Source organism: Erinaceus europaeus, chromosome 10 (assembly GCF_950295315.1).
Source record: "Erinaceus europaeus chromosome 10, mEriEur2.1, whole genome shotgun sequence".
Taxonomy (NCBI): Eukaryota; Metazoa; Chordata; class Mammalia; order Eulipotyphla; family Erinaceidae; genus Erinaceus; species Erinaceus europaeus.
In genome coordinates this window covers 66,443,500-66,456,113 of record NC_080171.1, presented here as the reverse complement: position 1 = coordinate 66,456,113, position 12,614 = coordinate 66,443,500, and positions in this window count along the sequence as shown.

Genomic DNA, 12,614 nt, shown 5'->3' with positions numbered 1-12,614 from the left:
TCATTGTGTCAGAATGCTAAAAATTATTCTGTGGAAATGCAAATAGTGTTCTTCTACCTGTTTATATTTGCTTTTCTTTAATATAATTTGCTTCTGGGTTGTTACCACTATGGCTTACTTGTAATAATCTAGACACTTTTTAGAGAAAGTGTCTCCCATTGTTATTGCTTAAAAAAAAAAAAAGGCATTTTCCTCTCCTACTTTTCATGTCTTACTGGTGCAAAGCATGTTTTGTTTGATCATAATTATTGCTTCAGGCAAAACAGGTGGATTCCCTTGCTGGTTTTGAACTACAGCAGATAAAGGTTCTAAGATGATAGGTAAACCTGAAGCCTTCATAAAACTGTGACCATTGTGTACAAACTTTTCTCATTTTGCACCTGTCGCTTTTCATCATGGTTCATCATAGCTACTTCATGCTGTGTAACCACATGGCCACCAGAATGATGTTTACCATTACAAGTAAGGATGAATATTGAAGTTGTGCAGGCACTTAAGAGAGGGATAATTCTTGAAGGTAAAATTTAAAAGAGAAAAACATGATTTTATAACATTTTAGAGGTGCACCGTTTTTTTGTTCTTGTTTTATTAAAATATTATATATATTTACATATATAGCACTATATGCATATAATGTTTTCAATAAATTTCAGAAAAGAACTGTGATAATTCTTTGAATAATATGAAAACAGTAATTTTGACCACTGGTGATCACAACTAGGTAGTAATTAATCTCTACTGTAAAACAATAAAATAAAAGTAAATGGGTGTTCTGGGTGATGGCACAGTGGATAAAGCATTAGACTCTCAGGCATGAGCTTCTAAGTTCAACCCCAGCAGCACATGTACCAGAATGATGTCTGGTTATTTCACTCTCTTTTCCTATCCTTTTTTTTTTTTTTTTTTAAGGAACAAAGGGAAATAGACAAATACCTTAGGTAATCTGATCTGATACTTACCCATGCTTTTATATTCATAATATGTATTAACATTTACATATTTTATGCATCTCAATTATAGAGTAGTACACAGAATACTTTTTCTCTGGATGGGCAGTTAAAATTATAGAACTGCATGGTCCAGGAGGTGGCACAGTGGATAAAGCATTGGATTTTCAACCATAAGGTCCTGAGTTCAATCCCTGGCAGCACATGTACCAGAGTGATGTCTGGTTCTTTCTCTCCTCCTATCTCTGTCATGAATAAATACATAAAGAAATTATTTTAAAAAAAGAAGAAGTTGTATTGCCGCCTATCAGTCTTTTAAAAAAATCATAGGGCTGCTTCTGAAACTTCATTTTTTGCTATATAGTTCACTGTATTTCTTTTTTTTCTTTTTTAAAAAAAATATTTATTTATTTAGTATTAGATAGCAACAGAGAGAAACTGAGAGGGGTGGGGAAGATAGGTAGGTAGATAGATGACAGATAGATAGATAGATAGATAGATAGATAGGTATATATAGATAGATGATAGGGCTGCAGCACTTCATATGAAGCTTTCCCCCTGCAGGTGGAGATCAGGGGCTTGAACTTTGCTCCAAGCTTGAGCACTGTAATGTGTGCACTTAACCAGGTGTACCACCTGGCCCCTCACTCTATTTTTCATATGTTCTACAAATGCCATGTTTTAACTATTAAAACCAAATCTGTGGACCATAATGTAACTTAGGTATTGCAAACACTTTACCCTTACCATGCACAAGGACCTTGGTTCAAGCTGCAGCTGCCACACAGGAGTCCCCACCAGCAGAGGGGGAGCATCACAAACATTGGACCCATATCTTGGTATCCCTTTGTTCCTCTTGCCCTCCCTACTGATCTCATATACCACCTAAAAATAAAATAAAACTGTGTGAAAATGAGGATTATTAGTGCCAAAAACAGATCACTCAGAAGGGATGTGTTCCCATATGCACATCAGAGTTTGAACTCCAGCAGTGCATGGAGTGTCATCACACTGGGGAAGCTGCAATGCTGTGGCATCAATCTCTCTCTCTCTCTCTGAAATAAAAAAAAATGAAATTGTTGACCCAGTGCCAGTGAAACATGAATTATACTTGGAACCACTGCACAACAACAATAAAAATGAAGATTTCTATCTTGGATTTTAAGTAGAACTCACTTAAAACAGAGGAGGTAGTGAAATGCTTGAATATACATATGCAAATATTGGTTTACAGAAGAAGAAATGAGTTGAGATAGTGGGCAATATATATTTTGCATAGTTTATGTATTATATTTATTGTGATTCTGACATTTTCTACACTGTATATGACATATAAGATAAGGAAAATACATGTTTTTGAAAGGTTTTGTTTTTGTTTTTCCTCCAGGATTATCCCTGAGTCTGTACGTGACTGTATGACTTCACTGTTTCCAGAGTTGGCAGTCAGCTGAGGTAAAGAACACACACCTCATCACAGACCCCTGTAAGCGTCAACCTGGCTTTGACCTAGCACGTTATGATTGGGCCCTCCTCAATCGCTATCGAACAGGCCATGGCCGGTGCGTCGCTATGTTCCATTGCTTCTTCTTCTAGCGTTTGCCCTTCTTCCGTAGCCAGTCAACAGCGTCAGGTTGAGCCTGATGTAAAGTTTCGAGACCTCCTTTGAATCTCCATCGCTGGGGATCCAGAGATGACCCAAACTGCCCCTGTGGCTACAGACAGACAATGACCCACGTAGTCAATGACTGCCACCTCTCCAGATTCAAAGGAGGCCTCGAAACTTTACATCAGGCTCAACCTGACGCTGTTGACTGGCTACGGAAGAAGGGCAAACGCTAGAAGAACTGTTTCCAGTCATCATTTTTTTCATTTTCTTTTCTTTTTTTTTATTGAAGGGTAATAGTTTACAGTGCAAATATTGGCACGTGGGTGCAACTTCTCGTCTCCCTGTGCATGATGCAACTGAACTTCAAGGGTCTACAGTCTCCTCTTTTTCCTTTCCCAGAATCCTTTGCCTTGGTGCAATACATCATGCCAAGTCCAGGTTTTGTTTTGTGATTTCCATCTCTATACTAATTTCTTAAGTTCCATATATAAGTTTTGTTGTTGATTTTGATGAGCTCTTTTAATATATTGGCTATTAATCTTTTTTTTTTGATGCATGGCATGTAAAGATCTTCTCCCATTCTGTAAGGAGTCTCTTTGTTTGGGCGGTGGTTTCTTTTGTTAAACTTTTCAATTTGATGTAGTTCCATTGGTTTATTTTGTTTTTGTTTTCTTTGCAGTTGGATTTGTATCATTAAAGAGGCACAAAAAATTTAAATGGAAAAGTCTTCTGCCAATATTTTCCTCTAAGTATTTGATAATTTCTGGTCTAACATCCAAGTCATTGATCACTTTTCATTTACAGTCCCATTTATTTGAGTTCTCTCTCTCTCTCTCTCTCTCTCTTTCTCTTTCCCTCCCTCCCTCCCTCCCTCCCGTTCCTCTTGTTATTTAGACCAAGGTTTGCCAATTTTATTTACTTTTTTGTTTATTTTTTGCCTCCAGGGTTATCACAGGTGCTCTGTACCTGCGCTATGAATTCACTGCTCCTGGCAGACATCTTTGTCCATTTGTCTTTGTTGTTGCTTCTGTTGTTGTTGCTGCTGCTGCTTTTTGTTAATGTTGGATAGGACAGAGAGAAATAGAAGAGAGGAAGATAGAGAAGGGGAGAGAAGATAGATTCTTGCAGACTTGCTTTACCATTTGCTAAGTGACCCCCCCACACACCCCCAGATGGGTATGGGCAGCTGGAGGCTGGAATCAGGATCATTGCACCAGTCTGCACTTTGCACTATGTGCTATTTACCCTTTTGCTGAACCAACATTTAGCTTCATTGATCTTCTGTATGGTTTTCTTATTTTTGATGTTATTTATTTTTGCAGTAATTTCCACTAGGGATCTAAACCCTGGTTACATTTTGTTGGATTGTCACGTGATTTTATTTATTTATTTATTTATTTATTTTTTTCTAGTTTTTCAGGAGTGCAGTATGAAATAGCTCCTACTCTATAGCCACAACTCTGGAAGCCCAAAATGTTTATATCTTAAGGATGCTGAATAATGAAATGATGACTCTAATTAGGTCTGAATGTTAATATTGAGAAATTAAGATATCTAACACTATTAAAATGTAGTTTCAATATAGAACCTCTCTAAAAATACCACTTTCCATTTTTATATTTAAAACCACGTCAAAATATTTTTGTGATACTTTAACTGAATTTCCCAGTGAATACTATGGATATTGTAATTCATGTTTGATATTGATGACTTGCACTAAAATAAAAGAAAATGTGTACTGTGAAATCAGAGGATACTTTCACTGTGGCTTTTTTTTTCACCATGAAAATTTTGGTAAGATGAAAGATAAACAGCAGTTGTAATGGTTGATCTATTACTTTAAAAACATCATCTTACTAATTATTTTTCTTTAATTTGTTCAGTTTTCTTTATACAATCCACTCTCAGTTTTCTTTAACAATAAGAATTACAGAGTGATTTACTTAAAATACCAGTTTACCAACATCTGCAGTCATCCTAACAAAGTAATGTTTTCAGTATAAGATCCACTGACTGAAAAATTAGTTAAGAGTTTTAATTATTCACATTATATAACTTCTGGATGCAGTGGTTCACATACCACATTTTGTGTCACTACGAGCATTTGGAGCACCAAATGCAATTAAAAACGAACTACCTGCTGTTGCACTTGAATTGCCACCTGAAGTAGCACTTAAGCAATTTTAGCAATGCAGGTGTACATGTATAATGAAGCCCTCAGAACTTATCCTAACATATTATCCAGTGTGCATGAAAAGCAATAAAATTCCAGAAGTAGAAAGTAGACTGTCTTTTCCTTTTCTGCAAATTGAATTTTATTTTCAGAGTATATTTTAATAGCACTCTACCCAAGAATATTGACAATTTATGCATATGATTTCCTTTCTGCTTAAGCTCTTTGCTTTAGCCATGGATTTCCCTTTTTAGTAAGAATTGGAGTGAGATTTAAACAGGGAAATTACACTATAAGGATACAATTAAAGATATGTTAATTGGGTAGAATTTTCAAAGTTGGACTGTAAGAAATTATCGTGCACTTTATTCATGTTAAATGATGCTTTTAATCCAGTGGTTTTTCAGGATTTGATCTGTTCTTTTCATGGGTTATTTCACTATCTTTACATAGAAAGTAAATAGTTCAAGGACTAAGTAAATTGTAGAAGATTACTATCAGATTTTAATTAATATATTTGAGAATTTTAGTATAATATTTAACATCTTTCTATGTTATAGCTTATGGCATACTGATTATAAATTCTGTCTCTAAAATCCCTACTTATGTCATTCTAGTCACCTGTACATCAAAGTTTGCATATACCTACCCTTGAGTTTTTAAGTATCCCTCTCATCATATCCCATTAAATTTATTTTACATTTTTTTTTTTTACCCATTATTTCCTCAATTGTTTTGTTTCGTTAGTACGTTATCTGTTTCTATTCACTTGTATGTATTATTTTTCTACCATTCAGGAGTTAATTTCTTTACTTAAAAAAATTTTTTTTTATTATCTTTTATTTGTTGGATAGAGACAGGCAGAAATCGAGAGGGAAGGGGGTGATAGAGAGGGAGAGACAGAGAGACACCTGCAACACAACTTTACCACTTGCAAAGCTTTCCCCCACAGGTGGGGACTGGGGGCTCGAACCTGGGTCCTTGTCTGTTGTAACGTGCGCTCAACCAGGTACACTACCACCCAGCCCCTCATGAGTTAATTTCTAACACCTAAAACTCTATTTTGAAATTATTCATGGCTAGAGATATAACTCACTGGGCCAAGTTGTGTCTTGCCATCCACAAAGCCCGGGTTTGGATCCCAAAATCACATGGGAGGTACTATGGTACCTGAGGAAATGCCTGTAGTTTCTCTCCCTCTCCACCCCCATCTTCTTTCTTCTTTTTCACTCTGAGCAAATAAATTACTTGCAATTTGTGCATGTGATAGACTCATGTTGCAGAAAAAAATAAAAATATATGCTGTACAAATTGTGACTCTTCATTTTTAGAGTTTCTTATAATTTCCTTAAGCTTACTGTGAAAAATAACACTGCTATTTTCATCACCTTGACTTTAAGGTTTTTATTATTAGGTATTTTGTACCTCTTCTTCAACAGTCTTAAATAGTTAATACATTTTACACATATTTTATAAAATATTTTAAAATATGTATAAATAAATGCATAAATAAATTTGTTTTCAATTACCTTTATTGATTTATTGGGTAGAGGCAGTCAGAAACCGAGAGGGAAGGAGATGATAGAGGAGAAAGAAAGACACCTGAAGACACCATTCACCACTGGCCTCCCCCCTGTAAGTAGGAACCGGGGGCTTGAACCTGGGTCCTTATGCATTGTAATGTGTATTCAACCAGGTGTACCACCACCCAGCCCCTTACCATTTTAATTCTCAACATCACATATGCCTGAACAGTGCATGGCCCTCTCCTGCTCATGAATTCAATGAATCTTTAAAAACACAACTTATCTAGATTTCTAGATTTATATTTTTTGTTTGCTTTCTTTTCATACTATCTTTTCCTGCTACTTCAAATCAAATCTGTCTCATTGTCAGTCTACTACATTTTAAAGAAATTACTTCATGAATGGATATTAGGTAATAATATTTCTGATACGTGTGGTTAAATAAGCTTTACTTGTTTGAAGTTAATAGTCCGGACAAATAATTAGTTTCTTCTTCTTTTTTTTCTAAAAAGTTCTTTTGACTGATTTATTGTAGTACAGCATTAGCTTTTGGATTACACATGTTGATGAAAATCTGGTTCTATTTGTGGATAATTTTGTTTTATTTCTCATTCCTTTTGTAATTTTCTTAAGTTTTTTATTCATTTTTGGAGTCCTTAAATTTCACCAACATAGCTATCAAAATAGGGGATGGGATACAGAGTTAGTTCTGATGGGAATTTTGCAGATCTGTACCACTCTTATCCTATTGTCTTGTCAGTGTTTTCATTTTATAAATAAAAATTATAAAAATAAAAAAGAAAGTAAGGAAATAGACCATAATTTTTTTCACCAGCATATATCTTGATGCCATCTAGTTCTAGGTAGTTTGTAATATATTTTAATATTTATTTATTTTATTTGATAGCAAAGAAAAAATATGAGGGGAAGAGGAAGCAGAGAGGGAGAGAAAAAAAAAATAGACAAACCTGCACCAGTGCTTAGCTGCTCTTAAAGCTTCCACCCCATAGGTGTGGACCAGCCACTTGGATCTAGGTCCCTGCTAATGGTAGTGTGTGTGCTCAACCCAGGTTACCACCACCCAGCCCCTAGTTTATATTTTATCTTAAGTTGTTTTTTTCATTGTCAGTCTTTTGCGATGCTTTCACTGCAGCCTGAGTAGACATGTCAAGTCTTCTCTTGTCTAGCTTTTGAAATTCTTTCCCCCTGCCTTTTACTTCCATTTCTCATTGTTTTTTTTTTTATTTGTAATGACTGAAAGCTTTCCATATTTAAATTCTGATTATTCCTTTGTAGTCCTCAGTCCATCTTGTAAAATATCTTTGAAAAGTCTTTGAGAAGAATCAGTACAGCTCCAGATCTCTGAGGTAAAATAGTGATTTGATTCATTGTGTATATTATACTCCAGTGAAAGTTACCTAGAAAGTCAGTAGTGTTGATGGTGTAATTATTATTAAGTCCACACACTTTGTGCTTCTGCTCCTGAAGTGACCTAATATTATTCGGTAATACCACAGATAACATTCTTATCTATCCATTAGTTATTAGACATCTAGGTTGCTTTCACATTTGTACTATTACGAATGGTGCTGCTGTGAACACAAGTATACAGAGATCTCTTTGGTTAAATCCTCAGATAAATAGCTGGGCCATTTAGTAGGTCCATTTCTAGTATTTTCAGAAATTTCTGGTATTTCTAGTATTTCAGAAATTTTTTTTCATACAAGGACTGGACCAATAGACAGTCTTATCAGTGGTGTGGAAAGGATGTTTTTCCCCCACGTCCTAGCCAACATCTGTTGCCTCTGTCATTTGTGATACGTATATACTACTCAGACTCATTGTGAAGGGATCTCAAAGGAATTGTGTTAAATGACATAAAATGAAAAAGAGAAGTACTAATACCTGATGACCTCACTTATAGGTGGTATCTAAGAAAAAAAAAACATAAAGCAAAGCTTGGACTGGATGTGGTATATTACAAGCAGCAGGAGACTCCAGAGTTGGGGAATAAGTAGAAAGCAGGAGGTGGGAGAGACTTGGGGTCCTGGTGCATGATGGTGGAAAAAGACTCCTACTATGTGGATATGAGAAATTGTACCCATGCATGAGCAAATGTACTATAAATTAACCCCAGTGGTCCGGGAGGTGGCGCAGTAGCTAAGGAATGAGACTCTCAAGCATGAGGTCCTGAGTTCAATCCCCAGCAGCACTTGTACCAGAGTGATGTCTGGCTCTTTCTCTCTCTCCTCCTATCTTTCTCATTAATAAATAAATAAAATCTTTAAAAAAATAAATTATTAACCCCAATAAAGTTATAATTTAAAAATGACCACTGACAAATCTTGTGATTCTAACAGAAAAAAAGTCATGGCACATAGTTAGTGGCAAAGTGAGAATTTCTCTGATCTAGTAGACTCAGTAGTGGACTCTAGTAGTAGCCATTTCCTTTTTTTAAGATTATCTTTATTTATTTATTGGACAGAGACAGCCAGAAATGGAGAGGGAAGGGGGAGATAGAGAGGGATAGAGAGGGAGAGAGATACCTGCAGCACTGCTTCACCACTTGCAAAGCTTTCCCCCTGCAGGTGGGGACCAAGGGCTCGAACCCAGGTCTTTGTGCACTGTAATATGTGTGCTCAACCAGGTGTTCCACCACCTGGTACCCAATTTGGTCATTTCTACACATTTAAGAATCCATGGTAAATATTTAAAGTAGGGTCAGGTGGTGGGCCATCCCATCGAGTGCACTACATTACCATGTGCAAGGAAGGAAGTTTAAGCTCCTGGGTTCGACCTGCAGGAGTGAAACATCAAAAGCAGTGAAACAATACTACAAGTGTCTCTTTTTCTGTCCCTCTCTTCTCCCCCTCCATTTCACTCTGTTCTATCAAATTAAAATAAAAACATGATGATCAGGAATAATAGATTCTTCATACAGGCACCAAGACCCAGCAATAGCCCTAATGAAAATAATAATTGGGAAAATATTATTTAAAACTCTTGAAGGTATATCTATGACCTTGGGAAAATTATGATGGTAACCACTGAAAAAATGTGGGAGCACTAAACTTAGATCGTGGGAGTGGTGAAGACTTATATCCCTATTATCTTATAATCTTGTATGTCACTATTAAGTAACTAATAATAACAAAAAAATCTAGAATGTGTGGAGAAATATTAATGACTAAACTAATGCTTCTGGATAGACTGATAATCATTATTTTAGACATCTGTGACTTTTGTTTTTGAAATTAATAATGTAAATACTACAAATTGAGAAATAATCACTTCCTGTCCTGATATTAAAACTTACAGGAACATGCCGCAAAATAATTCATTCAGCTGTTGTGCTGTTTTCCATATGTGAGACCCAGGTTTGAGCTTGGCTCCCACCATGTTAAGGAAGTTTCAGTGCTATGGTCTCTTTCACAGTCTCTTTGACTCTCTTTCTCTATCAGAAAACAAACTAACTTACTGAACAGTCGTCTCTCACTACGAGAGGCAACTGAAATCAAATAGTCCCATACCACAACCATTTTTTAAATTTTTAAAAAATTTTTATTGGGGAATTAATGTTTTACATTCAACAGTAAATACAATAGTTTGTACATGCATAACATTCCCCAGTTTCCCATTTAACAATACAACCCTCACTATGTCATTTATCATCCTTTATGGACCTGTATACTCCCCACCCACCCACCCCAGAGTCTTTTACTTTGGTGCGATATGCCAATTACCTGAAATGTAATTGCCACAACCATTTTTAATGTGTAGCATAATTTCACATGGGTAGAGATTAATACCTAGGACTAATAAGGTTTATTATTTGTTTAGTAATTTAGTTACCTCAAGCTTAATTCAGTTATCGGAGAATTAATTTTCTTCCAATGCATTTTTGTGAAAATGAGATATATTTCATAAAATGGCTAGAACTTTGCATAGAAAAATATCATCAGAAGAGCCAGATGGTGGGGCACCTGATTAAGTCCTCATGTTACAGTGCTCAAGGACCCAGGCCCAAGACCCTGGTCCCCACCTGCAGGAGAAAAGCTTCGCAAGTGGTGAAGCACAGCTGCAGTTATCTCTCTGTCCCTTTCCCTCTCTATCTCCCCCTTCCCTCTCAAGTTCCATGTGTCTTTATCTAATAAGTAAATATATATATATATATATATATATATATATATATATATATATGATAAACATCATAAGTGAACAGGCATTGTTTTTTCTGTCATATTATATTTTTGAGTTCAGAAAAAGAGAAGTGCAAATAATCAATAGGTATACTAAACTTAAGGGAAAAAAGTGTTCTTTTGTGTCAAAGATTGAAATGTAAGCTTCAAGCATAATTCTGGTTTATTGCACACATACAGTAAAATTTTGAAAAACAAGAAGTTTATTGTGTCAAGGACAGCATGAGTCAATGGTTTTAGGGGATTTAATAATAACCATGAAAATTTGCACTCTGATATATTAGCTGTGACATATCTTGCAAAGTGTCACGTAGAACTTGCTGAATTGTATCACCGCGTACTAGAATCCTTAGAGCAGAGAAAGTTCTTTAAATGTAGGTCATTGTGTTCTTCTGTATAATCAAATAGAAGTAACCATCAATGTTCTTATGACACTCAAACAAGTAAAACTATATTATTAATTCATTCTAAGATACAGCCCATAATTGTTACAGCAGAAGTGACCCTGTTATCTTAAATGTCAGTTAATAGAGTAACCTTCAAAGGTCTAAGAGTTGTTATTTATAATAGTACATTTCATATGAAAAAGTGAGCTGTTCAAAATTGGAATTCTATTTTATCTGTTCTGAAATGTAATGTGGTATGAAAAATAATTAGGTAATCATTACACTGACAGCATTGCACTAGTAGTAGCAGACAAAGATATAAAGATAATAATCAAAATATATTTTGCATTTTATATACATTGCTTAATGACATCTACCTTTGCCTTTATGTGTATCTATTAAAATTAGGGGAATATTCTGTATAGAGACATATAGATATTTGTAGTGAACTGCAGAATTTTATAGAACTTACCAGTTTTTCAACACTGAAATGTAATTAAATATCTTATTTTTTCTACTTACACAGTGAACTGCACAAAAGAAAGTAAGATATATCTCCTAATCTTTTCTGACAGAATCAGCATTAACACTTGATTAACACTTGATATCATCTTGAGAAGAAGCACTGTATACAATTGGACAGGAGATATAATGGCACAAATAAATATCAACTAAAGGACAATTATTGTCCCTATGACAACCTTTATTAGAACCATCAAACAAGTAAATGCAGTAACACTCAGGATTAACTTAGACCCCATTAAAATCCTAGGTCTATTTCCTCTCTAATTTGAGGCCAGATCCCATAAACCTACTGCTGATTTGGATCCAATAAATGATGCTCAATGCTTTAACAACTTGGAGAAAGTCTGCACTCTTTAGATAAAGAAAGGACTATAAAAGCTGGAAAAGGGCAAGAGGCTGGCTTACTTAATGATCTTTTTGATCAGTATCAGGCCATCCCATCATCAGGAGCCCTAGGCAGAGAATCTTTAGATTCCCACATAGATATGAAAGGCCTAGAACTCTAATAGATCCTTCTCTCCTTCACAGGTCACTTCCATCAGGAACATCATCATAACCCTTCTTGTGGGCCTCTCTAGGACCTTGCCCTCACTTTAAAGAAGCAATGGTAGGGACTATCCTACTCCACAGGGTGGCTGGGTAATCCTACCCTGCCACTCTAGAGAAACATTGATCCTGAAATGAATGCAGCCTAGAATGTTTCCAGCTGTGACCATGAACTACAAGCTCACACTGACAGGGCCTCTGCAGTTCCACAGGCTCCTGTGCTTAATGTGAATACATGGGCTCAGGGTCAAATAGATGGGGCAAACAGCTAATTGTACTTATATATTTTCTTCAAGTTTGGAAGCTACTCTCTGCCCTAATCCAGCTTTCTAGCCATATTTTTAAATTTGACACCATCTTCCTAGACAATATTTTTAGTCCACCTCCATGTTAGCTATTGAAGTCAAGCAAAAATTACTAATGTCATGGACACCTATAGGAACATACATGAAATAGACTTCCCAGCCTCTTTCCACTTTAAGATCACTATTCTCATCTGCTCTATTCTTACTTTTTAGTTCCTATTCACTAAATATTTTTGCTCTGCTTTATATCATACCACCTTTCATCCACCAATTTACAGATGCTATCTCATCCTGACTTCCCTGGGAAAATGACCTCACAATTGTGTCCCAAAGTCTCACCTCTCCAGAGCACTTCTCCACTAGGGAAAGATAGAAACAGGCTTGAAGTATGGATCGACTTG